Below are 27,208 nucleotides of genomic sequence, written 5' to 3'. Positions count from 1 at the left end.
CATATAGCAATTTATCTTGTAATTTCTAAAATTACGTCTTCTTTAAGGAATAGTTTCTTAAACACTTAAGGATGTATGAAACCTACACAACTAAATACGCCCTAGCTTCATCATTGGTATTCCTCAGAACAACAGTAAACAAACAAAAACATCAACTTCTGGTTAGTTTTCCAAATTAGAGTGAATACAAGCACAATCTATTGATTGGGGTGAACACATACTGGCATCATCAATTAACAACTATAATTAGGAGAGCCATCAATTGAAGTAAAGCAAGCCTTGGGCTGAGAATAAACATGACAGAAAAAAGTCATGATCTGCTAATTGTCTAATTACTAATGGACATTAGTGACTTGAAGGACATAACTCATAAAAGTACTGAAATTTTAAAATAAAAGGATATATGCTTATTGTAAAGCAAGTTAAACAAGACAGAAAAGTATAAAAAAGAGTATAAAAATCTCCTCAAACCCCTTGACCTAGAGATAAATGCTACTAATATTTTGGTAAACATCCTTATAGTTCTATAAGTCCTTTTAAAGAATCATATTTTGTCTGGTTAGCTCAGTTGGTTAGAGCATGGTGCTGGAAGCACCAAGGTTGCCAGTTCGATCCCGGGCATGGGCCACTGTGAGCTGCACCCTCCTAAAAAAATAAAATCCCATTTCGTCATTGTTTTGAGTGTCTGTAACATATATTGCCATTTCAGATGCTTCCCAATATTTTCCAGAACCTCTTCACATTCTTTCATTTTATAGAAGTAAGATAAATGACTAGCCAGTATCTATTTGTAGACACGCCTGAGGGGTGGTGGTGGTGGAGGGCAATCTCCAAAAACCTGGAATGTGAAGAAGTTATAAAGAATATTGAGAAGCATCTGAAAAGTTCAAGAGTTGCCCATAATTTTAGGGAAATCCCCCAACTTGGCTAAGGAAGACTATTGAAAGGCACAATGTTAGCAAGTCAGTTTTGCCCTGTTGTTCCCATGCCCGTGTTAAATCAGTGGTAACTTCTTTTTGGTTTCCTTCTGTGTGGGTCTTCTTTATCATTGTCTTTATGGTGTCTTTAATTGCCTAAGCAGGACTGCCACCTAGCTTCAGTTGCTTAGCTTTCAGAATATCAGAGCTTCCATCAAATGACAAGGAGTGGCCAACTTGAAGGTCCCTTCAAACTTCTTTATTACTTATCACTTCAAGTGCCTTTATCCCAGCGTAAAGAAGCTCTTCGTTTGGACTATTATAATTCAAGCTTTGTTATTTTATCACTCCAGGTATTGAAGATTTCAGAGGAAAAAGTAGAATGGTTTATCCTTGTGTGAAAAGAAAATAAGAATGAACAGGACCTTTGGCCACCCAGAAGATGGAACAAAGGGGGGTATGCCATGGTCCTTGATTAAGGGTGGCAGGCAGGCACATCTTTCTTCCCCAAGGAGATATGAAGTTTCATACATCACTCAAAATATCAGGTGTCTTGTAATAGAAATAATTACTTGATAACTATCATAATCAGTGGTTCTCACCCTGGCTGCACATTAGAATTATCTGGGAAGCTTTGAGACAATATCAAGGACTAGACCCCGCCTCCAGAGACACTGATTTAATTGTTCCAAGTTGTTTCTCAGGCATCAGTACTTTTAAGCTTTTCAGTGATTCTGATGAGCACACTGATTGGAATGAATAAAAGGGACAGGAAGTCTTGTCATAGGTACAGTTTAGATAGTGCAGTGTTTCAGTTGAGCATCTTTGGGGCAGGAGAAATGGGAAAAAGGCAGGAAATTTTCCCATTTTGGCTATTTGTGCTTCAGTGCTGTTTCCTTATAGCTAGGATAACCGTATAATTTGTCGAAATTAGGACACCTGTGAAAGTGAAAGAGCGCACTGCTAACAATGATGCCAGGACAACCGTTGTTAACCGTAACCGTCCAGGCAAACTGGGACCGGTTGTCACTCTGTAGCTACGGCCTGCCTCTCCTCCTGGTCTCAGTAATGGCCCAAAGTTAAGCTATGCTGTTGTTGATGTTTTAATATTTGCCTGTTGGAAGACTTTTAAATCACTTTTTAAAAACTTGTCTTTGTCATGTCAAGTTTTGGCAATCCGTTTTTGAAAAGTCATATTTTCAGGGTTTTAAAAAATCTGCTTTCCCAAGGTTCTTATTTCACTTCTTCACCACCACTCTCTTGCAGGAGAGACAGAAAACGAAACCCATGAATAGTGCCTTTTTTTTTTTTTTTTTTTTTTTTTGCCACTGTGGATAATTTTTAGGACCTCCAGTCAAAGTTTAAAGAGAGAGAAGTTAGAAACTACTTGCTCTAATTAAGTTTTTTAGTCTGTGTCTAGATTTTGCACGCGTATTTCCCATTAACAAGGATAATTAAATGTTAACTGGACTTAACACATTTTCGAGTGCAGTCTTAATTAATTGCCTTTATTGATTAACTTTGTTCTTCTGGCCAAATGAAATGTCTGTGGAGGCTCTTTAAAGAAGTAGAAGTGTCATATAAGTGGCAGGCATTGTTCTATCACTGAAAGTTTGTATTTTAAAACAGAGATAACCCTCATTTTTCTGGGATGATTTGGTTCAATGGGTTTTCAGTATTTTTTAATCTGAGAACCATTTTAGCAAGTGAAATCTTGCATGGAAAATTCAATAGATACAACAAGTTATAGACCAGCTGCTTGCATTGAAGTGAGTAGAGGTAATTGCGGTGGGGATAAGAAGGGGGCTGTGAGTTGCCTGCTGAGTCCACTCCAGGGTAAGGGGATAGGAACAGAGTAGAGGAGTCACATTGGGCTTGGGAAACCTACATTTTATTCCTCGTTTCAGTCCTAAATTTCTGCTACAGCCCAAAATATTAGTTTTTTGATATTAATTAATATATTAGCAAGAATCCCACTCTCTTTATATCTTCTGTTATTTATAAAGCCAAAGTGGCAGATTTACAGTTTGTTTTGTTTGTTTGTTTGTTTCAAATTTCCTTCTCTTACAACCATTGGTCCATCAGCTGGTGAATAGATAAACAAATCGTGGTATATCCACACAATGGAATATTATTTTAATTTAAAAAAGGGACTTTTGATACACACAAAAATATGGCTGAATCTCAACAACATTGTGCTGAAGGAAAGAAACCCAACACAAAGACCACATACATACTCAATGATTTCATTTATGTGACATTTTAGAAAAGACAAATCTAATCCAAGGTGGAGAGGATGGGGCACAAGGGAACATTTAGGGTTTTTGAAAATGTTTTGCATCTTGATTGTGGTAGTTACACAAATATGTAAATTTGTCAGAACTCATCAAATTATACACTTAAAACAGGTAAATTTTAATGTATGTAGACAACATGTTGATTTCATTGATTAATAAGTTTAATTTTCTTATGACAAATACTTTGTTCTTGGCACTGATGCCATTGGAACAAGATGAAATATTACATGAACTAATCCTGTACAAGATATAGATCAGTTTGCCTGATTTTATCTCTTGGGTACTATTATATCTGATTCTAGAAGCTTAAACTCTAGATGTGAATATTATTATTGTACTACTTCTATGTTTACGTCTAGTTTGACTTTACCCTCTGATTTATTTTATTTTTTCACCCCATTTTTAATGCTTGCTATTTTTTATGTTGAAATACATCTATGCAAGTTATATCAAATCCTTTCTAGTACAACGTGAAATATAAATTTTAAAAATAAAATAAATTTATTTGGGTTTTTTATTACAAACAAAAATAATATGTATTTTTGCCTCACTATACTTATACACATACTAGTATATACACAGACACACTTATTAACCATTAATAGATTTAAAAATCCAATGAAGTTGATGGATTTGAGAGGATATCTCTTAACTGTGATAGAACTAATAAATGAAATGTTTGCTGTTTTCTATGAATCCTCTCCTAAATAGATAGCAATTTAAAAAAACACCATATATATATATATATATGTGTGTATGTGTGTGTATATATATATATATACACACACATATATAAATAGTGGACACCCTGTAGTTGAGAAACTGTCAAGAAATAATACTAGACAACTCATTGGAAATTTATGGTATGGATTTTGATATGTTTATCATGTTAGTGTTTGCAATAAAAATTAATAGCTATAAGCCTTGCTGTGGTATTTAGGAATACTCAAAATTAGCATTTCTTTCCTGGAATCAAAGCTGTCTTACAGCATTGATCAAGTGTACTGTTCAAAGGAGATTTGCTATTGGGAAATGTGTCCAAAGAAAAGTAAATAAATGAAATTTTAGGTAAGGAGTTGATGAAACAAATCTAGGAAGAAGCCTTATTAAGCACTTTCATATTTTTATATGAAATATATAAAATTTATAAAGAAATATGTCCCTGTAAACTAAAAATAAGGAAATCAGGCAAAACACACACACACACACACACACACACACACACACACACACACACCTCTATTAGAAGATACAGATGGTGCCTGCATGTGATTGTGATAGGAATGGACAATACAGACATGTTCATGAAACTAAAATTATCTAAAAATATCAAGTTTAAAATTTGTTCAAAATCCAAAAAACAGAACTAAATAAAAGGTGAATAGTAAGTACAATATAAAAAATAGAGCAACAACCATCATCTACAATTTTTGTATCAGTTAAAATTTGCTTTGTTGTAAGTTGAGTACCCTTTCTTTAAAATGTTTTTCATAGACACAAATGCACAATTGGCAAGTAAATTAATGTCTTTCTTTTCACTACAAATATTCATAAAGGAATAATATTATCACACAGCACGTTTCTTTCCTTAAGTTAAAAGCAGAGATGAACTAAAATTAAATCTCAAGTGTTGGAGATTTACAGCAAAGCTATGGCATCAATATTATGGCTGCCTTGGACCCTTGCCACTCAAAGTGTAGTCCATGGGTAAACCAGCAGCAGCATCACCTGGGAACTAGAAATGCTGACTCACAGGCCCAACTTGACCTCTTGAATCAGAATCAGCATGTTAACAATGAATCCAGGAAATCTGGATGCACTTTAATTTGAGAGGCCCTGTCCTAAACCATCAGCATAACCACAATTATTCAAGAAATCACTAAGGTGACAACCATCATGGTTTTCCTGAGACTGAGGGGTTGCCCTGGACTTAGTACTTTCAGAGCTAAGCCCAAGAAAGTCGTAGGCAAATTGAGATGAGTTGATCACCCTAAAATTGCCCAAGGTTCAACTTTAGCATGAAGGGGGAAAAGTCTGGATATGGGGAAATTACCCTTCAGGTCAACTTCCGTTAGTGTTAGCTCTTCTCTCATAATCTCTATTTCAACTCACTAGTTTTAAGTATTAAGAAAAGAAGTGAAGAACAGCTCTCTTCTCTGAGATGTTGAGATCTTTCAGCTCTTAAGTCCTTTTATGAATCAAAACATGGACTCCAAGGTCAAAGGCCTAAGAGGTCACATATGTTTGCTTTGTCAGGAAACTTGCCACAGGGTTAATACACTTGATAGTCTCAAGCAAGGCATTTTGTCCTATTCCTTTCCTTGTTTCTCATTTAAGATAGTTAAACTGCGCCTCTTGCTTGTGTGTGATTATCTTACAGTTATAAAACCTCAAAGGAATGCCACCCGCCGCCCGGGATAAAGCTGTTTGCTCTCATTACCTGGGAAAACAAGGTTCTGTTTATTCCTCATGCTAGTGTCAGGGGGACCCTGGTTTAATTCCAACACAGACCTGGGTGTTGATTTCACACAAAGGGATTAGCTTAGGCAACTGTGGAAGTTCTAAGGAAGCCTCATAGGAGCCATCTAACTCCACAGTGTGACTAGGGAAAACTGGCTGTACAAAATAACACTAATTTTCATTTAACACATGTGATTAGCAAATAGTTATGAAGTCAAATAAAGTAAATAAAATGCCAGTGATGCTCTCTCATTCAGCATAGACACTGGTGTTGATTTTGAAATCATGCCTGATAAACGTTCCTTTTGTACAGTGCTAACCCGCCATGAGTGTGGAGGGTAGTCACTCATTGAAGCAGATGCTACTAGTGCTCCACCATAACCCTTCCAATCCCTTTACCATTTCCAACAGCCAGTTCTTAAATCTCTTAGTTGGCTGATTCCCCTCAGGCAACTTGGGCCTGCTTTGCCTGGAGACATAGAAAATTAGGCCTGGGAATCTGTAATCCCTGAGGGCAGCCCTTAACCAGTGAATGACAATATAGAGAATGAATATCCAAGCCCTTTTGCCCCCTGATGGGGACAATTGTGTTTCACATTGTCTCCAGAACTCCCCTATCAGATTAACCCAAAACAATATTCCTTGGAACTGTGCTTCCTATCACACCTTGCCTTGGCATCCTTTCCTTCCTTATTCCATACCTCCTCATAATTCACTTCCACATGAATCCTTGTCTCAAGGTCTGCCTTTGGGCAACCTAACCAGAGACACTCATGTTGCATAATTTGAAGAGCATCCAATCTTTCCTGTCTCAAAGAGAGATTTATACAACTTAACATGTAAATGGCCCTCAAGCATGTGCAAAGATGATCTACGTTGATCATGATTAGAGAAATGCAAATTAAAACTACACTGAGATACTATTTCTCACTTGTCAGAGGGGCAAAGCATTTCAAGGATTGACAGCATACTCCTTTGGTTAGGGTGTGGGGAAACAGGCACTTGCATTACAGAGCTGTTAGAACTGCAGTTCTTTGGAGCATTTGGAGCATCTTTAAGAAGTTACATATACCCTTTTAAAAAGCAAACCCACTTCTAGAAATCTAACAAAAATACAAGCTGACATACATTAAAAAACTATTAATTTCTTTTTTTAATTAAAGTTTATTGGGGTGACAATTGTTAGTAAAATTACATAGATTTCAGGTGTACAATTCTGTATTACATCATCTATAAATCCCATTGTGTGTTCACCACCCAGAGTCAGTTCTTCTTCCATCACCATATATTTGATCCCCTTTACCCTCATCTACCACCCCCTCCCCCTTACCTTCTGGTAACCACTAAACTATTGTCTGTGTCTATGAGTTTTTGTTTCTCATTTGTTTGTCTTGTTCTTTTGTTGTTTTTGGTTTATATACCACATATCCGTGAAATCATATGGTTCTCTGCTTTTTTCTGTCTCACTTATTTTTCTTAGCCAAAATGTCCTTCGATAGATGAATGGATAAAGAAGTTGTGGTATATATACACAATGGAATACTATTCAGCGGTAAGAAAAGATGAAATAGGGCCATTTGTGACAACGCGGATGGATCTTGAGAATATAATGCTAAGCAAAAAACTATTAATTTCACCAGCATTTTTAATAGCAAAAAATTGGCAATAACCCAAATGTTCCTTAATAGGAGACTGGTTGAATAAAATATGGTATATCTAAATAATGAAGAACTAGTCAGTGTTAAAAAGGAGGCAGATTTCTATGTACCGCTATAGAGTAACCTCCAGGATACGTTGTTAAAAGTAAAAAAATAAATAAATAAATAAAAAGTGAAGTAAAATGTGTGGTATAGCTTGCTACCTTTGGTCTTAGGACACACATACACATGCACACATGCCTGCCCTCTTTTCAAAAGAAACAATGGGGAAAAAAACGAATGCAGAGTATCACTTATGAGAGGAAGGAGGGAATATGTGAGTAGGAACAAGGATGGAAGCTATAAGTCTCTAAATGTATTTTATTCTATAATTTTGACTTTGGAATTATAGATATTTTTTACACAAATAAAAACCAAAATTAAGCTAGAATAAAAAGCAAAGCAATCACTAAATATAAAACAAACTTTAATGATAGGACCTAATTATAGATCAATTTCGTGGTATAACCACAGAAGAATTATTTCAAGTGACTTAAAATGTATTCCTTCTAAATCCTTTTACATTCTTTGAGGAATATAGCATAAAGACCAAATAACCTCAAAGAAATCTTACACTGCACTCAATTTTCTTATTTTTAATAATAATAGTGTTGTTGTTTTTTTAATTTTATTTTATTAAATTTATTGGGGTGACAATTGTTAGTAAAATTACATAGATTTCAGGTGTGCAATTCTGTATTACATCATCTATAAATCCCATTGTGTGTTCATCACCCAGAGTCATTTTTGAGATTATGATACATGAAGTAGGATAAATCAAATTATTATGTGAATTTAATTAGAAATAATTATTTTTCACTGTAAAAGAAAAGGGATACAAATATAAAATCAAATAAGTTAAAAATCTTGTAAACTTAAATTTGTCTTAGAAGTATCAATATAAACTCATTATTTGTTTTTCACTTTCTAAAAATGTACTTATTTCCTAATTCTATTCACTGAAAAAGTGTAGAGCCAATGAAAATCCAGTAGGAATGAGGACCACTAACATCCCAATTATGGTCTAAATAGCATTTGCCACAAAAAGGAAACAGAACTCCTTAGAATAATGTTTAGTTCCAAGTCTGGAGCAAGAAATGTATAAAACGAATCTGAGACAACATGTTGTAGAAAGCAAGGAAGGTATCAAAGTATCTATTGGGTTTATGACAAAAAGATTCCTGCTGATGAAAGACAGGTCAATTTGAGCATCAAAAGGAATAATGAAGCACACTAATATATAAATATTCATGAGTTCATAATATTTGAAAAAAAAGGTGAGCTTCTTTGAAAGTTACTGGAATATCAATTCATTATTCTAAAAATTGATTAATAAAGAATCAAATATTCTGTTCCTTGTATAAGCTATATTTTAGGATAACTACATAATTGATGCACAGCATTTCTAGAAACAATCATCAAAGGTTGTCAAAATGAAAAATAAAATGCGACTACATCATACTAAAAAGTTTTTACACAGCAAAGGAAGCCATCAATAAAATGAAAAGAAATCCTACTGAATGGAAAAGATATTTGCCAATGATACATCTGATAAGGCATTAATATCCAGAATTTATTAAGAAACTCGTATAACTCAACACCAAGAAAACAAACAATCCAATTAACAAATGGGCAGAAGACCTGAATAGACATTTCTACAAAGAGGACATTCAGATGGCCAACAGACATATGAAAAGATGCTCAACGTCACTAATCATCAAATAAATACAAATTAAAGCCACAATGAGATATCACCTCACACCTGTCAAAATGGCCATCATCAATAAATCAACAAAGTGTTGGAGAGGATGTACAGAAAAGGGAACCCTCATGCACTGTTGATCGGATTGCAAATTGGTGCAGCCACTATGGAAAACAGTATGGAAGTTCCTCAAAATATTAAAAATAGAAGTACTTTATGACCCAGCAATTCCACTCCTGGGTATTTATCCAAAAAAATCCAAAACACTAATTGAAAACAATATATACACCCTTGTGTTTACTGTAGCACTATTCACAACAGTCAAGATATGTAAACAACGGAAATGCCCATCAATAGACAATTGGATAAAGAAATTGTGTTACATTTATACAATGGAGTATTACTCTGCTTTAAAAAAATAAAATCTTACCATTTGCAACAACCTGGATGGACCTGGAGGGTATTATGCTCAGTGAAATAAGTCTGACCGAGAAAGACAAATACTATATGATCTCATATGTGGAATCTAAACAACAGAATAAACGAACAAACAAAATAGAAATAAATTCATAGGACAAACAAATGGTTGCTAGATGCGAGTGAGGTTAGGGGGCTGAGTGAGAAAGGTGAAGGGATTAGGAAGTACAAATTGGTAGTTACAAAATAGTCATGGAGATTTAAAGTAAAGCATAAGGAATATAGTCAATGATATGGTAATAATTATGTATAGTGTCAGGTGGGTACTAGACTAGTCAGGGGGTTCACTTCTTGAATTATATAAATGTCTAACCACTATGCTGTACACCTGAAATTAATATAAAATAATATTGAATATCAACTGTAATTGAAAAATTAACAAAAAGGGGGGAAAGGTGAAGGAGAATAAGACATCCAAATTTCCACATGTAAAACAAGTAAGTCTTGGGGATGCACTGCTTTAGAGAATACAAAGAAATAGAAGATACTGCCCTTGTATTCAAGAGGTTTATGAGCTAATGGAGACAGGCCTGTTAACAAATAACAATAATACAAGGTAGAATCCAATGCAGAAACTAGTTCATAGCACATGAACATATTTCTGTGAAATTTAAAAGGAAAAATTCCTCTCATAGGCATCATTATGAACAATTCTTGGTGAACGAAGACTTGGAAAACATCCAGTTACTGCTGGAGCTGCAGCTGACCAGCTAGAAACAGAGTCTATTGTTATTTCCCTCTCCAATGGCTTGTTTCTCTCTCCCATAAGAACCATTTCTCTTCATATGCTACTAGTGAAAAGCATTTAGGAAATATTGTAGGATTTATAAATATGTAATATGGTAGATGAGAGCTAGATCATAGTGTGATGGAGTCAAAATTCTTGACGCTTTAGAGTTTCTGACCATTACTCTTCCCATGCCCTTTAAAATGAGCCATTTTCTTGCCCTTTCCTTTTCTTGCCATCCAAGGAGGGAATTCTGGTGACACACTGTTTTTGAGAGCGTCTGTGCTGGAGGAATCATAAGGAAATGGTGAAGCAGATTTGTGGACAAGAGTTTCATGGAATCAAGAGTTGTTAGATGTGGCTAACACATCCCTGTAAGCATGGATGTTCAAGGTGTTGGTTGGAAGGAGAGAGACGGGAAAGCACCTGTGATGTGTGATGGGAGAGGAATAAAAACGGGAGTTTTAAGGCTTATTGCTGAGGGCTGTGTGTTTCCCTTCATGGAGTTCCTGAAACATAAGTAAAACATTTAACCTATTTAAAATGTACTTTTAGTTGTATGAAATGTGCTCTTTTGAAAACACCACTTGAGGAATGGTTTTATAACACTAATAGTATTGCCTTTAAAGTAGTAATACTAACTAGTAACATTTTCAGTCTGTCCTTTTCCTTCTCAGGGTACTCAACGAATGTTTGCAGCTGCGTGTTCAGAGTCTGTGATAGCTACTAGGTTTTCTTCTGGTGAATGCAAAGCTAACATGGATAATGGTGAAAGATTCCCATGAATCAGATTTGAAACTTTATTTGGGCCATTTAGCCTGATTCAATTACAATTGGGCCATTTTTCCCCTTCATAAGAACCTATTAAGTGAAGAACCGATAAGTAACATGATCTTAGTTTTACAAATGGATGAATTTAGGTGCAAGAGATTAGTTGCTTTCTCTAGGGTCACTTGATGAATTGAGTCTCCTGATTTATTAAATTGCAGAGTTGGAATCAACTTCCAGTAATGCTTTCTCCCTAAGAGAATACCCAGATGATTTTGGCAACTGGATCAGCTACATCAGATATAAGAATGAGGGGAAGATCCGATCAAACCTACTGATGTTCCAGCAGCCTCTTCACCCTAATATTCTGCCGTGAACACTAGGGTGACATTACTCTCGAGGAAATAACGTTTGGGGCTTTTTGTGCTTTGAAAAAGGCTTCACTCCCTTCACTCCTGCCTATATCCTGACCCCACCTGCAATCTCTCCTCTTTCCACACATTACCCTAGAAGAAACATACCCTCAGCTACTTTAAGTAGACTGAAATTTGGAGGGATTTCAGAAATGGAATGTTAGACAATAAGATTTTGATTTTGCTCTTTTGAGTAGCAAAGACCCAGGAAATATTACCAGCACAAAAGTGGGACAGAGTATGAATTTTGCTTGAGTTTGTTTGTTGTTTATGATGCTATGAAATAGAAAGTTTAAGATTATTCTTGATAACATACCCATGAATAAATGGGTCAGGAAGGACTGCTCTGAATCAGCCTTGTCACTAATAAGAGGAGGACGTCACCAACCTCTTAAACACTCTCCCATGGGTAACAGATCTATTTGGTAGCTATTGTCCCTCTCCCTGCTAGCAGAACACAATTCATGTCATGGGGAAAGCTCAAGGGTGGTCGAGGAACGCACATTTTATAAAAAAGCTCAACTGTCTGAACTCTAAAATGGATGTATTTAATTTGCTCCTGAAATGGTTTGCAATTATCTTCCCTTGTCACTGCATTTTTCAGGATGGAGAAAGACAGTGTGTTTATGGTACACTTCAAGTTCTTGGAGTGACTGATAGCACTGCAACTTGGATGATTCAGGAAGGATGTTTACGCTCTTTAATGTATTATTTTAATATGTAAATTTAAAGAAGACTGTTCCTCCAGCTGAATTGGTTTTGTGACATCCCATTGAGTCCCCATAGTTTATATAGTAAGACTGACTGCTTTTGCTTAGGGTGACCTGCCTGGCCAGAGGGAAGAAAAATCACTGTTGGGCCTAAATTTATTCCCAGTGTTGACTCATCTTCCCAAATGCATCAGCACAATCTGATTTTCCTTGATCAAGTATATGGCAAAAATGAGACCCTTGACCTGAGTCAAGAACTCTTCCAAATTCTGTTCCTCATCTTCCAAGGCAGGAATGCAAACTCAGCATCTGGCGAACGGGTTGTAACCATTTTGAGGTCACAAACCTTTTGAGTATCTGATGAAAGCTGCATTGACCAGGGTCCTCTGAGATGGGATTCGCTGTTAAAGAGATTTATTGAGAGAAAGACTGGTGAGGGGAAATGAGTGGGGAGGGCAGAACTGGGGAGGCTAGGAGAGCCGAGAAGGATATCTGATCCAACCCCACGTAGAGGAGAGAGGGAAGGAAGGGAGATTAGGTGAAAGTATCTTAGACTTCAGTGCAGTTTTAAGAGAGTTCTACAAGGCTTTCAGGTGTCCTAGCTCCAAAGTTGTCTATCAGAGGAGTCACGACTCCCAGGAACATGCATGCCTTAGCGTCCCTGCCATGCTCACTCACTGCCCTCGGTGCCACTGGGGCTCTCAGTCACGTACACTCCTAAGAGGGTCATTCTCATGGCTGCCAGTCTACTCCCTGCGCTGCACAGATCTACTTCTCACAGATTCAGTAACACTCTCTATGGTTCCCATGGACCTCTCATCCTGAGGGGAAAGCTCAGAAAAGGAGGGTTAGTGGGACGAATTGCAACTCCTGTTGCTGCAGCTGGTCTTGGAGCTACAGTCGCTATTCATCCTCTCTCCTTTACTATCCATTCTAAATTTCTCTTGCCCTCAGCGATCCCGTCTGTAGGTCTTACTGGCTATACCTGCTGGTATAACCCAAACTCTCATTCCTGAGAAGCCTAAGCCTTTGGGAATCATACTCTTTCGAGGCTGGAATTGCTACACTTGCCCATTCACAGTCATAATTGGGGAAGAGAGTAGCAATAGGTGCCCAGGTGTACCACCTGCGTAACACACACATTCCTCCCTGCTGCCATCATGTAAAAACAGCCAGACTTCTTCCTCTTTTTTTTTTTTAAATTTCTACTTTATTATAGTTTGTAAAACACTGTACCAGATATTAATTCTTTTCCTTCATTAACATTCAATGCCTCACTATTTTCATTTTCACTATGTTCATTTCAAGAGAAAATGAAGTACTCTTTCCATTTAAGTACTATATACTTTTGAAAGTTATATGTTATATTAAATATAATACCTATATTTTATTTTATTTTTATTTTTTTATTTTAATGTGTCTTTTTTTTTTCTTCCTCTTAACGATCAGCATCAATTACTCTTGCCACCATTGTGACTCCTCTTCTTGCTGGCTGATCCCTGGGCACAAGGAGCCTAAAGTGTCCTGGTGGTGGCCATAGCTTGTAGTTCAATGGGACCCTTCCTACATCTTCTGGCAAAAGTGTGCCCTCTTTGCAGACCATGACCACCAACCTTGCCCTGCCCAGAGCTGATGGGACTGGAAGCACAGAGTCCTCACGTGGTAAGTGGGGCCACTCATGCTTCTACCCCTTGCTCTCTGGATCCATGTATTCTTCCTGCAGGGGACACAGCACCAGATGGAGGTCTCTGATTTAATATCTACACTGTATCCTGAAGGGCACCCCCTTCTTTCAGAGTGTAGCCTCAAAACTGGCAATTCAGTTACTCCTTTCAAAAGCCATTCCAGTGTTCTGGGAAGCTGGCTGCCTCTGGATAGTGTGGTATGTGATACAACCAGTGGAGGCCTTGGTCATGGGCTCCATCTCACTCCTCCTTTGCTGTAAAATGGGTCCGCTGGTCAGATGCTATGCTATGTGGAATTCCATGCTTGTGGATCAGGCCTCCAAAGTCCCCTGGGTAATGGAACTGTCTGAGGCTCTCCAGGCAGGAAAGCTGAACCCACGCATGGAATAAGTATCTATCCCTGTGAAGACAAACTGCTGACCCTTCTGGGATGGAAGGGGCTCAGTGTTGTTGACACCATATGATCAAGGGATAGCGCTATATCAGGAAGCTCATTATGAGACTCTGTTGTCAACAGGTTGGACATTCAGAGGTAGCAGTAGCTAGATCAGCTTTGGTAAGTGGGAGTCAATGTTATCGGCCTATATCTCGGCCACCACGGCCACTTCATGAATATGCCCATCGTGTCAATTCTGGGGGGGCTGATGACAAAGGAGAACTGCTGTCAACTGGCTGACTCATTTTCTCTACTTGGTTTTATGGTGCCTCTTCTGTGGTTGACATTTATGTGTGATACAAAGATCTTCACATTTTGTACCCCTTCCCATGTTTCTACTCACAAGCCTTTACCCCAGAACTCCTTGTATCTGATCTTGTAGCCTTCCCTTCCAGGCCATTGGCCACTTCCCATGAATCTAAATATTCTTACCTCAGAGCCCTGTTCCTCCCGCACAAAGTGGATGACCAGATGCACCATTTCTGCTCTACCCATTGGGAAGATTTTCCCTCTCATTATAATTAAGGCCTCTCCAGTATGTGGTGTAATGTAACTGCCATCCATTTTCAGCTTCATTCACACGCTGAGCCAAACCATCTGTAAACAAGAGCTTTCTTCTCCTCCTCCAGCTGTCTGTGTGGGAACCCTCCCCCGTATGGCTATAGGTTCAAGCCTTGGTGGGGCACTGGTACCACTCTTAGGAGTGACTCGGGGATCTGGGCTACCTGCTCATGCAGTTTACTTGTGTTCTCTGGTCTTGCCCGGCCCCCATCCTGGATGTACCATTTTCATGTTATTATGGACTGATGGCTAGGCCTCTCTGACTTTCTGACTTGACAGTTCAGAAAGAGCCCAACTCGTAATGGATAGCTCCAGCTGCATGGTCACTTGGTGCCTGTGGTCAAAGGTTTTGTCCCTACCAGGGCATGGTAACATACCAGGACTTGTTCTCAAATGGCATATCATTTCCTGCTATGGGAAGCATGCTTTTGCTCCAGACCCCTAGGGCCTACATTGTTTTTCTCCTGCTAGAGCTTGCCATAATCCCTATACAGTATCTTGTTCCACTTTTAACACCATCTAATCTGCTGGATGATATGGCCCAAGTGGCAAGATTGCTTGAAGTATAACCTGGACCTGCTACAGAACCCTTTCTTGCTTTGGACCCCACTTAAAGCTGGCAGTCTTCCATGCCAGAGGGAAATGTTTAGGAATGAAACGTGCTTTAGCTCCCTCCAGAACCCAAAAGTCTACCAGTTGCTGTGCTTCCTTCTCTGTGGTAGAGGTTGTAAGATTCAGCACTGTTTTTTACTTTGGAGGGGGTATTCCCAAGTGTGCCTGACCGCTGGACCCCTCCATAGGGATCACCACCAATAAAATCTTCAGCAGTTAAATCACTGCTCTGTGCCAGGGACTATCTGTGTCCCACCTCCCAACCAGGGCAGTGTCATCTTAATCTGCAGGGCAATAAATAACCAAATTCCAGCTCCATATCTTATTGTCTATATCCTCAGACCATTCCTGGTAGCAGTTATGCAGTCTGGGTCTTAGGAGAAGTAGATACCACAACAGAACTAGCCACGCAAGAGATGTATTAGGACAGGGCCTATGAGGTAATACGAGCACAGAACCGCGGGAGGCTGAAGACCTCAAAGCAGATCTGACTCTGGGTGAAGGAGTGACAGAAGGGAGGAAGATGGTACGAAGGTCGGGTGGAAGCATTTTAGACTGCAGCACAGTTCTGAAGGTGTCCTACAAGGCTGTCAGAGAATCCTTGAGCCAGAGGTGCTGTCAGGCCCTGCATCATTGGCTTGGAGCAGGCTGTGAGACGTGTGGCCTTGGCATCAACACAGTAATGGATGTCAGACTGCAGGAGCGGAACCATCTGATGGGTGCCGCAGGAGATCTGAGACATCTGTCTTCATGGCTGCCACAAAAGCTTTGTTTCCCTTCACAGAAAAAAATACTAATCTACACATGTAAAAATGTGTGTCATTTCATGGGGTTCATGGACCCTCTCAAGTCCATTCCTTGGACCCCATGGGCGCTTAAGAATGCCTGTTTTCAAAATTTATTGCTGATCTCATTTAACAAGACTAGATAGCTGTGGGCTTTTATTTGAAACATAAACAACACCTCTTTAAGGCACTATAAATTCCTTAAGGATGTATTAGAGCCTCTTCATTAAAAAGGGGTGGGGCCTAGATCCTCTTAATATAATGTATAGTAATATATACATTGTAGATAAACCAAATATGTTGAATGGATATCCACTAAGGATCCCAGCTGAAAAGTCCTATTTTGGGGATAGTTTTAGCAGTAGATTTGGGAAGAAACAGTGGCTTTTCAATCGTTTATTTGTTTATTTATTTATTATTTCAGTTATAGTTGACATTCAATATTATCGTATATTAGTTTCAGGAGTACAGCATAGTGATTAGACATTTATATAATTTATACAGTGATCCCCTCGATTAGTCCAGTACCCACCTGGCACTATACATAGTTGTAACATTATTGACTAAGTTTTCTGTGCTGTACTTCACATCCCCATAACTATTTTGTAACTGCCAATTTGTATTTCTTAATCCCTTCACCTTTTTCACCCAGCTCCCCAACCCCATCCCCTCTGGTAACCTTCTGGCTTTTCAATCTTGAAGACCTGTCTTATCTCGCAGTTTCGCAGAGCAGAAATTTGGTGAATCTATCAATTACAGAAGGTTCAGACCTTCATTCTAATAAATTTGTTTAATCAAATAAAATGTTTTCAAAATGTAATTCTTCTTTGATAAGCAGTGCAGTTGAAGCAGTGCAGTGGAGTACATTTCCAAATCTAGACGAAGGATAACCTTGGACAACTCATTTAACATTTAAATCCTGTTTTGGATTCCCCTACCTTTTTTAATGATTAAAAATGTAAATGCATGTATTTATTTATTTATTTTTATTAAAATGTAGCTAACATACAATATTAGATTAGTTTCAGGTGTACACCATAGTTATTCAACATTTATACACCTAAAGACGTGATCACCATGATAAGTCCAGCAACCATCTGACACCGTACCATGCTATCACATTGTTATTGACTACATTCCCTATGATGTATATTACATTCCCATGAGTTATTTGTTTTATACCTGGAAATTTGGACCTCTTATTCCCCTTCACCTTTAATCCCACTTTTTAATTTTTGATTTACAGTTGACATTCAATGTTATTTTATATTAATTTCAGGTATACAGCATAGTGGTTAGACATTTATATAAGAAATGAACCCCCTAACTAGTCTAGGACCCACTTGGCACTATACATAGTTATTACCGTATCATTGACTGTATTCCCTATGCTTTACTTTATATCCCTGTGACTATTTTGTAACTACCAGTTTGTACTTCTTAATCCCTTCCCCCTTTTCACCCTGCCCCCAACCCCCCTACCATCAGTCACCCTCATAAATCTAGTACCCATCTGACACCACCCATAGTTATTACAATATTATTGACTGTATTCCTTATGCTATACCCTACATCCCCATGACTGCTTTGTAACAACCAATTTGTATGTCTTAATCTTTTCCTCTTCTTCACCCCCACCCCGACCCCCTCCCATCTGACAACCATCAAAATGTTCTCTGTATCTATGAATTTTTTTCGGTTTTGTTTGTTTATTTTGTTCTTTAGATTCCACATATAAGCGAAATCACACTGTATCTGTCTTTCTCTGTCTGACATACTCTGCTCAGTATAATGCCCTCTAAGTCCATCCATGCCACCACATGTGGCAAGACCCCATTCCCTTCCCTTACCCAGCGATATTCCATTGTATACGAGTATATGTACCACCTCCTCTTTATCCATTCATCCATCTATGGATGCCTAAACTGCCTCTACGTCCAGGCCATTGTAAACAATGCTGCAATGAACATATGGATGCACACATTCCCTCCAAGTAGCATTTTGGGTTTCTTCAGATAAATACCCAGAAGTGGGAGTACTGGGTCCTTTCTGTCTCTTGTTATAAAGTCTGTTTTGTCTGGTATAAGTATTGCTACCCCAGATTTTTGTTTTCCTTTCCATTTCCATGAAATGTCTTTTTCCATCCCTTTACTTTCAGTCTGTGTACATCTTTCTATCTGAAGTGAGTGAGTCTCTTATAGGCAGCATATGTAGGAGTTTTGTTTTCTTATCCATTCAGCCCTCCTGTGTCTTTTGATTGGAGCATTTAATCCATTTACATTAAAGTAATTGTTGATAGATATGTACTTATTGCCATTTATTATTCATTTTTTTAATTTTTTTTTTCATTTTAAAGAAGTCCCTGTAAGATTCCTTGTAATACTGGTTTGGTGGTGATGAACTCCTTTATCTTTTCCTTTTCTGGGAAGCTCTTTATCTGTCCCTCGATTCTAACTGATAGCTTTGCTGGGTAGAGTAATCTTGGTTATAGGTCCTTGTTTTTCATCACTTTGACTATTTTGTGCCACTCCCTTCTTGCCTGCAAAGTTTCTGTTGAGAAATCAGCTGACAGTGTTATAGGAGCTCCCTTGTAGGTAACTAACTACTTTTCTCTTGCTGCTTTTAAGATTCTTTCTTTGTCTTTAACCTTTGGCACTTTAATTATGATGTGTCTTGGTGTGGGCCTCTTTGGGTTCATCTTATTTGGTACTCTGCACTTCCTGGACTTGTATGTCTTTTTCCTTCACCAGGTTAGGGGAGTTTTCTGTTATTATTTCTTCAAATAGGTTTCAATTCCTTGCTCTCTCTCTTCTCCTTCTGGTACCCCTATGAAGCAAATGTTGGTATGCTTGATGTTGTCCCAGAGGCCTCTTAAACTGTCCTCTTTTTTTTTTTGGATTCTTTTTTCTTTTTGCATTCTGATTGGGTGTTTTCAGCTTCCTTATCTTCTAAATCACAGATTCAGTCCTCTGCTTCATCTAATCTGTTGATTCTCTCTAACATATTCTCCATTTCAGTTATGGTAGTCTTTATTTCTGACTGGTTCTTTTTTATGTTTTCTATCTCCATTTTTATGTTTCCTATCTCTTAGTTGAAGTTCTCCCTAAGATCATTGAGCGTCCTTATAACCAGTGTTTTGAACTCTGCATCTGGTGGATTACTGATCTCCATTTTATTTAGTTCTTTTTCTGGAGCTTTGTTCTGTTATTTTATTTGGGGCATTAATCTTTGTCTTCCTATTTTGGCTGCCTCTCTGTGTTTTTTTTTTATATATTCAGTAGAGCTGCTATGTGCCCTGGTCCTAGTTGAGTGGCCTTATGTAGTAGGTATCCTTTGGGGTCCAATGGCACAGTCACCCTGGTTACCTAAGCCAGGTGCTCCAGGTGTATCATTTATGTGCGTTGTGTGCCCTCCTGTTGTAGTTGAGCTTTGGTTGCTGTTTGCATGTCAGTGGAAGGGATTGTCCCTCTGGCTGATTGGTTGTGAGGACTGGCTGTGACTACAGTGGAGAAGCTGTTGTTCAGGGGCTGACCCTACAGAGCAGGGTTCACTTTAGCAGGGGTCTGATGTGATCATATTAGCTAGTAACATTTTACTCTGTTCTTTTCCCTCTCAGGGTACTCAACGAATGTTTGAAGCTGGGTCTTCAGAGTCTATCAGAGCTGCTAGGTTTCCTTTTTCTTTTCTTTTTTTTAAGACTTTATTGGGGAAGGGGAACAGTGTGTACTTTCAGAGCTTTTTCCAAGTCAAATTGTTATCCTTTCAATCTTGGTTGTGGAGGGTGCTGCTCAGCTCCAGGTCCAGTTGCCGTTGCTAGTTGCAGGGGGCACAGCCCACCATCCCTTGCGGGACTCGAGGAATTGAACTGGCAACCTTGTGGTTGAGAGCCCACTGGCCCATGTGGGAATCAAACCGGCAGCCTTCGGTGTTAGGAGCATGGAGCTCCAACCACCTGAGCCACCAGGCCATCACTACTAGGTTTTCTTTTGGTGAATGCAAAACTAACATGAAGTTCTGAGGATTTCTCTCCTTGGCATTGGAACCCTGGGCAGGGGAGTGTGGTGTGGGGGTGGGACCCCACGCTCCTCTGGAAGGATCTCTGCAGCCAAGATATACCTCTTGATTTTTAATGGTCACACGTGGGTGTGGGGCCAGCCTGTTCCATATCTCTGTCCCTCATACTAGTCTCCAGGTGGCTTCTGTATGTCCTTAGTTGTAAGACTTCAGTTCAGCTAGACTTCAGGTGATTCTCAACAATGGTTTTTCTGTAGTTTAGTTGTAATTTTAATGTAATCATGAGAGGAGGCAATCAGTGTTTACCTACTCCACCATCTTGACTGGAAATCTATTTATTTTTAAATGAGGTAAAGTTTATATACTTCAAAGTGCACAAATATTAAAATAACATCTCAATTAATTGTTACATATACTCATGTAACTACCAATCAGGTCAAGATATAGAACATTTCCAGGACCCTCAGAAAGCTCTTTAATGCTCCTTCCCAGTTAATACTCATCCACATAAAAGTAACCGCTATTCTGACTTATATAACCACAGGTTAATTTTGTCTGTCCTTGAACTTCATGAGTTCCTTTTTGTCTGGCTGTTTCCACTCTGCATATGTCTGTGAGATTCTTCCATGTTTTTGTGGATAACTGGACGTATCCACTTATTTTCATTGCTGTGTAATATTTCATTGCTATATACTATATAATATACTATAATTTACCAACCCATTCTATTGTTGATGAACATTAGAGTTGTTGCCAGTTGGAGGCTATTATGAAAACAGGTGCTATGGATTCTTGAACATGTTTTTTGGTGGACTTCAGCACTCATTTTTCTGACTGCATATCCAGGAGTGAAATTGCTGGGTCATGTGGCACATGTATTTTCAGCTTTGTTAGATATTGCCAAATAGTTCTGTAATGTGGTTGCACCGGTTTACATTCCCATCAGCAAGGTGTAAGAGTTTTAGTTGTTCCCTTCTTATCCTATCCTCACTGACAGTAGGTATTGTAATTCCTTTAAATTTCAGCCATTCTGTTGGGAATTCCCCACTTTTAAGTAAGACTAACTGAGCTATTATCAGTCAGGAAAAAGGCACCTTAGTGCTCTCAGAACCTCTTAGAGAGCTTGGGGTGGATTTATCCTGCTAGATACACAGGGTTCTCATGTGGATTTATTTTATTGACTATTTATTACGGCATTCTTAGTTCTTTGGAAGTAGGCCTACAGAATAACCAAAGAAAGTTTTATAATTACGAAGGCCCTTAGAAAATCCACTGGAAATGATTCCTGGAAACTGAAAATTGAGTCTCTGACCCAAACAAGTGGTACAAGGAGGGAAACGGCCACTTCAGGGGCCAGAGAAGTGGCCAGCTCCAGAGGAAGGCATGTATCATGTATTTTATTACTGAAAATAACTATCCACTCTTACTTAAATGTGTCTAACTTCTTCTCAATGGCATTTAAAGGATTAATAATTTAATTATCAAATAACTTAGGTCAGAGAAACAGATGTTTACATCCATAAGGCTCTGCTGTTATTGAAGTTTTACTGATGAAAGAGGAAGGACAGGAAAGCCATTAATAATTATAACTAAGTAGTTTCCCTTCTGTGCTCTACACTCACACCCATGAACAGGAAATATGTTTGTTTGATCTATTAATCTGTAAATCAAGATTTGAAGACAAGAAATATAGATCAATCATCTCCTTTAATACTTTCCCTTAACTATTTTCACCCTATAAAACTGCATTGATTTGTCTATGGGGCTCTATTTCCAAAGGTATCAAGATAATTAAAAACAAAAAAATGTTTATTAATTGCTTTGCTTGTGCTAGGTAAGGAGCTAGGGGTCCTTGCATCTGTTACCATATTTATGCTTCACACCAAGTATCTTGCTTAAGCTCTTCTTATCCTTGTGAAGCTAAGAGATTATATTTTATTAAAGATAGATCTATTGAGGCAAAGAGGTGATGTGATCTGCTTTTATATGTTTCATGATAATTTCAAGTTCAAAATATTTATTCTTTCTCTTTGACTTTTAGATTCAGCTGCCAAGTCTTGTTAGTTTACTGCTGGATCAAGTCTTCCATTTCCACAACTGCTACTCTAGTTCAGGGAACAAAATAATTATGAGACTGGTTTCCCAAATAAGTCTTCACAGTATCACCAGATCAATATTGATGAACTACTGCTTTCATTCTGTCTCTCTCTCATACCCAACTGTTCAATGGCTTCCCAAAGCCTACAGGAAAAATTCCAAGCTTAGTTGCTTATTGACAAAGGTACTTCTGTTTCACACCAACATATTTTTCCAAATGTCTGCATTCACAAATCCTCTAGTTCATACAATATGGACTACTCGCTTGACCATCACACAAGAATTCCCATTTGAAACATTTCCATCTCACACCCTTGCTCACAGTCCTGCCAACCTGAATGCCCTTTACCTTTTTCTTTGCCCATCCAAATGTTGCCAGTCCTGCCATGATGGAATCACATCACTCCACCGACCTAAAGGGTTTCCTTATCAGTCCCGCACAGGAGGTATTTTCTCCTTTCCCTGAAGTCGTGTGGCATTTCACAGTTGTATTAAACGATAACAAATTAATTACAGAGTAACAACAGAATGAAAGGTGGCATGGCAGATTTGAAAATAAATTATATACTCCCTGAACTGAAGGAGCTCAAAATGTGAGGTGACAATATAAATGGAAATTTTAATTAGAAAATTAAAGCTATATTAGTAACATTTTGGAGCAAGTGCTATGCAGCAGGTCATGTGCTATTTTTCCTGGACTTGCATACTTGTTTCTATAAGTAGACATTATTATTATCCTCTATTTACAAATGAGGAATCTGAGGCTTAGAGATGTTATAGGACTTAGCCAAGGTCATTCAGCTAATAAGATGAGAGGTGGGATATTTTTTCTTTTTTTATTATTAGTTTCGGGTATACAAAACAACATAATGATTAGACATTTACACCCCTCACAAAGTGATAACCACCCCAAGTCTACTACCCATCTGACATTGTTTATAGCTATTCCTATACCATTGGCCATATTCCCTATGCTGCACTTTATATCGCATGAATATATATATATATATATATATGTGTGTGTAATTATAGTTGACATTCAATATTATTTTATATTAGTTTCAGGTGTACAGCACAGTGGTTAGACATGTATGTAATTTAAGAAGTGATCCCCCTGATAAGTCTAGTACCCATCTGATACCATACATAGTCTTTACAACATTATTGATTATATTCCCCATACTGTAGAGGAGAGGTGTCATTTAAATAGCCATATTCTTATCTCTTAGGTTATCGTGCACTTAAATGTGATCTGAAGTTCCAGTTGCTCCAGGAGGAAGACCAGGAGACTGGAGTGATGTAACACACCAGAAGACTAAGAGGAAGGTGAGTACAATGAAGCAGAAGAGGGCAGGAATTAACAGCGGAGAAATGACAAGATGGAGTGAAGCATGAGTCCATAACATGGGGCTTAGGATTCTGGAGCTGGTTCTGTGAACACTTGTCTTTCAGAGTCCTCCTTTTATAAACAGACCTGTTGATGATTCTTAAATGGCTCAAATTCAGTCAGATACTTGGTTCTCAGCTTTAAAGCTGTGGGAATACCATTTGATTGGTTTGTCAAGAATTGAGTAGATTTTAAGGACTAACTCATACCAACTAAATATCTAAAAGATTAATGGATAAACCAGTTAACAATGTATTCATTCATACACAATGATGCTTATTTTACAATACACTCCACTCATAGCTGTCTTCACAGAATACTCCTAATGGATACATCCTATCAATGGCTTCCCATTGCGTTTACAACAAAAATCAAAATTCTTGCCTTCACCTCAAAGGCCTACATTGGCTAACCCCTTTTAAACTTTCCAGATTTGTTTTGTGTTCCTCTCTTTCTTGCTTACTACACTCTAGCTATATTCATCTTCTTCCAGTTCCTTTAAGAAGCCAAGCTGTTGTGTTTTTTTACCTCAGCGCCAACCTCTACACTATTTCCTCTAGCTGAAATACACTTTTCTGCCATTCTTCACTGAATTACGTGGGGATCAGAAATTAAATACCTTAATTTCTTTTACTGACCTTAGTTAAAGAAACGTAATTTTTAGAATTATATTTAATGAAAAGCTTGAGTGAAGATAATTTTACTAGCATAAATATTTTGAGAATTAACTCAAAGTGTTGTGATGGTTGTACAAGTCCCAGGAAGATAACAAAAAGAAGTTAGAGAGCATTTGCATGCCAGTAACTGCATAAAAAGGCACTGTGGGAAAAACAGTCAGTAGGGGCGTAAGTTTTTAAAGATAAAGTTATGTGCTCTGTCCTTTGTTAATGGGAGAAGAACTTTAGTGAGGTCTTCCTTGACAAGGCTTGTAAATACAAAATGACTAGCGTAAGTTCTGCGCATAAAACATGTTTATTATAGGAACTTGTTGTTGTTCACTTAAGTGTAAAATATTTTCGTAATAAGAAATGGAATGGGCTCACTTAAGCAGTAAATGAACTTACCGGCCCTACAGCTCCTCCTACAGCTGTAGAAGAACTGGCATCACCTCAGAAAAATCTGATTCACATCCAGGGAAAAGCTCAGGTCCCCCAATCACTCTCATTAGTCAAGACTTAGTTTTAAGGTCACCTTCCCCAAGAGGCTTTCTTTGGACACTGCATTTAAAACAGCACTACTCAAATTTTGGAAAATCACTTGGTAAAACTACAGAGGCCCAGCCCCTGCCCACCCACCCCCCCACACACACACTTCAATAAGCCAGAGCCTCTGTATTATTTATTAGCTCTCCAGATGATTCTCATATTCACCGAAGTTTGAGAAGTATTGATCCAAATGTGTACCTTTTCTTTTGTCCCTTTATTCTCCATTAGAGTGTCCTATTTGTATCCCTCACAGCTCTTCTCACATAAGCTTGTCTGTCTCCCCTCTAGACTATAAGCACCGTGAGGCAGGGTTCATGTCTTTCTTGTCGATTACTGTGTCCTCCCATGCCCACTATAGTGTCTGGCACAAAGCTGGGATGCAAAGCAATAGACGGCTTGGGTGCATAAGATGAATAAAAAGAGATTTCAATATGGATTAAATCCATAGTTAGTGCAGCCAAGACTTGCTTTATAGAAGTGAGTCATAAACGTTTTATTTTCCAGCAGAATCTTTTTGGGGAATGCTACTGAATAATACAGATAAAATCAGAGTAGAGTCAGCTATTCTGCTTTAATCAGAAGAGTGTTCCAGAGCTCTTCCCACGTGGCCTCCCTTGGATCCCTGAAGGCAGTATAGGAACTTGCATTGTAATGGGTGATCTCTGAACAAGCAGCAGCGGTGGATGGTACACAAGGGTTGGTGAGTAAAACCGCTGGCGCCTTAGCACAAAGCAAGGCAGTAGAACCAAAAGTCATTTTATTCTTCACTAACACAGACAGGCAGTTTTTACAAAAGTCAAATTAACTTACAAATGTCCTTGATGAAGCAGTAAAAATTATTAATATTAAGTTTCAGCCTTTGAGTACTCACCTCTTTAATATTCTGTGTGATGACATGAGAAGTAAGCATTATGCCTTTCTATTGTATAAGGAAATGTGATGATTGAAAAGTACTTGTGCAATTTTTTGAGTTGTTGAACTAGTGCCTTTTGTATGGTACATCAGTTTTAACTGAAAGATAAAAAACAACTCACAAACTATGGTCATTAGAACCTGGGGATTTGGCAGACATCGTCTTAAAAATGAACGTGAACCTGTCACTTCAAGGAAAGTAACTGCCGGTATTTTTTGCCAAAGATAAATTCGAGCTTGCAAAAGAAAGTCAGAATTGTGTAGAATTTGTATTTGCTTCACAATATTTGAAGATTTTTCTAATGAGATAGGTGGTTGTATTAGTCCATTTGAGATGCTATGACAAAGTACCACAGACTGGGTAGCTTGTAAACAGCAGACATTTTCTTCTCAGTCTTGGAGGTTGGGAAGTCCAAGATCAAGGTGTCAGTATGGTCATGTTCTGGTGAGGACCTTCTTCCTGGTTCATAGCTGGTGCCTTCTCACTGTGTCCTCACATGATTGAAGGGACTAGGGAGCTCTGTGGGGTCCCTTTTATAAGGCACTAATCCTATTTATGAGGACTCCACCCTCATGGCCAAAGGTTCCACCTCCTAATATCATAATCTTTAAGGGTTATGATTTCAATATATGCATTTGGGGAAGGGATGCAAACATTTACCATAGCAGTGGTGATATTAACAACTGTGATTTTTTTTTTATAATATAATGTGCCGTCATTTGGAATATCTGCATAATTCAGTGGACTCATATTTTCCAAATGACCAATGTGGAATCACACATGGTTAAAAGATCTATTCTAACTGCAAAATAGACATGAAGTTTAATGTAACAGTGTAGAAAAGTTCGTTGATGTGATTTCAGATTCCATATTGCAACTAATGTTTAAGGAGCTATCACTTGTGGAGTTTCAGTATAACATCAAAGAATATCTGTGATTATTTGAAAAGGCTAGACCTCCCTTTTCAAATACTTATCTGTGTGAGGCTGGATAGTCTTCCTGTACTTCAAACCAACATAGTGCCACAGATGGAATGCAGAAGTAGATGTGAGAATTCAGCTGTCGTCTATAAAGACAGGCATCGAAGACACGTGCAAAATTGTAAAACAAGGTCAGCCACTTATTCATTAACTTTGTTTTGGAAAATGCAGTTATTTTTGATATATATATGTATGTATATATATTATAGGTGTTATATATATATGTGTGTGTGTGTATATACATGTATATATACATATATATGTATATGTATATATACAGATATATACACACACATATATATATACATATATATATATATACACACACACATATATATATAACACCTATAATAGGTTTGCTATTG

The 27,208-nt window shown here is 38.1% G+C and overlaps 1 long non-coding RNA gene across 11 annotated transcripts in view; it reads left to right on the top strand.

The window, feature by feature from the left end:
• Positions 1–27,208, top strand: part of LOC141569739 (uncharacterized) — a 204,949-nt gene that overhangs the window by 95,672 nt on the left and 82,069 nt on the right. For 8 of the 11 annotated variants that reach the window (XR_012493505.1, XR_012493503.1, XR_012493498.1 and 5 more), the window contains exon 6: positions 23,588–23,684. This is a non-coding gene — a long non-coding RNA (uncharacterized LOC141569739). Of the gene's footprint in view, positions 1–13,617; positions 13,831–23,587; positions 23,685–27,208 lie in introns of all 11 variants that reach the window. The other 3 variants (XR_012493501.1, XR_012493500.1, XR_012493499.1) reach the window with 1 other exon arrangement.

The sequence above is a fragment of the Rhinolophus sinicus genome, chromosome X (genome assembly GCF_036562045.2).
Source record: "Rhinolophus sinicus isolate RSC01 chromosome X, ASM3656204v1, whole genome shotgun sequence".
In the NCBI taxonomy this organism is placed as follows: domain Eukaryota; kingdom Metazoa; phylum Chordata; class Mammalia; order Chiroptera; family Rhinolophidae; genus Rhinolophus; species Rhinolophus sinicus.
This window is presented reverse-complemented; position numbering and strand designations above follow the sequence as displayed.